This window comes from Frankliniella occidentalis, unplaced genomic scaffold (genome assembly GCF_000697945.3).
Source record: "Frankliniella occidentalis isolate FOCC.00 unplaced genomic scaffold, Focc_3.1 Scaffold25, whole genome shotgun sequence".
NCBI lineage: Eukaryota > Metazoa > Arthropoda > Insecta > Thysanoptera > Thripidae > Frankliniella > Frankliniella occidentalis.
The window spans coordinates 404,554-405,524 of NW_026267155.1; positions in this window are offsets into that span (position 1 = coordinate 404,554).

Sequence of the window (971 nt, forward strand, 5' to 3'; positions counted from 1 at the left end):
GGGGGGAGTAGAGGCAACTACGCACCGGCGCTACTTTAGAGCGTCACTTTAGACGAGAGTGACGGTAACGAAAGTAGTAAGAGTCACACAACTGCAGGAGACACTTTCTGACTCATTACTTCGCAGAGCATGAGCATTTCATGGAAGGTGCCACGAAAAGCGCACATCATGGGCAAAGCCGCTATTCTCCTTTGTTTTTGCAAGCCGTTTCACTGGAAAAATTAAATGCACTAAAGTTGCGTCATTAACAGGTGTCAGGGCCTAGTATGTTTCTACAAAGGCAATTTCAACTAACTGCCCCATGCACTAATTTTTAGCACCTGTTAGGGCTCTTTGGTGCGTTCACAAAGGGTTAAAGGCCATAATTAGCATAGCACCCCTCCGCAAGGGTGCGACTCAAACGACTCGACATGTTTTGTTTTTCCCAGTGTGTTTTGGTGATTTACGGCTGCTGTCCCTCACACTTTTGGGGGGCGGCGCTGTTTCCGCAAACGATCGCATATCGCGGAGGGACGAGCAAGGCTCCAGCCAGCGCCACCGGGCGCAACACCCCCGGGGCGGGCCTGACCTTGGTCACCGGCCGAGCGAAAGTCCTCCTGCGGCCCGCGGCGGGGGCAAGGTGGACCAGTGCCCGAGCGCGAGCGCGCCGGACCAAGCCGGACCGCCCGAGCAGGATGCACTCACACTTGCGCAAGTGTGAGAATGTCACACACTTGTAGGTGTGTGGATGTCGCACACTTGTGTGTGTGTTAATTCCCACACTCGTACACTCAAGGGTGCAAAGGTTTGAATTTTCCATTGAAATTTACACACTTGTGCCTCCCATTGTGTACGAATGACGGTCAAACGCAGCTGCAAGTGTGCGACATTCACACACTTTGGGTTTCAGGAGTAGAAAAGCTAATCAGCAGAGGGTTGTGCAAAGTACAAAGACTTTATCCATGGGGAAAAAATGCCCTCAACCATAACAA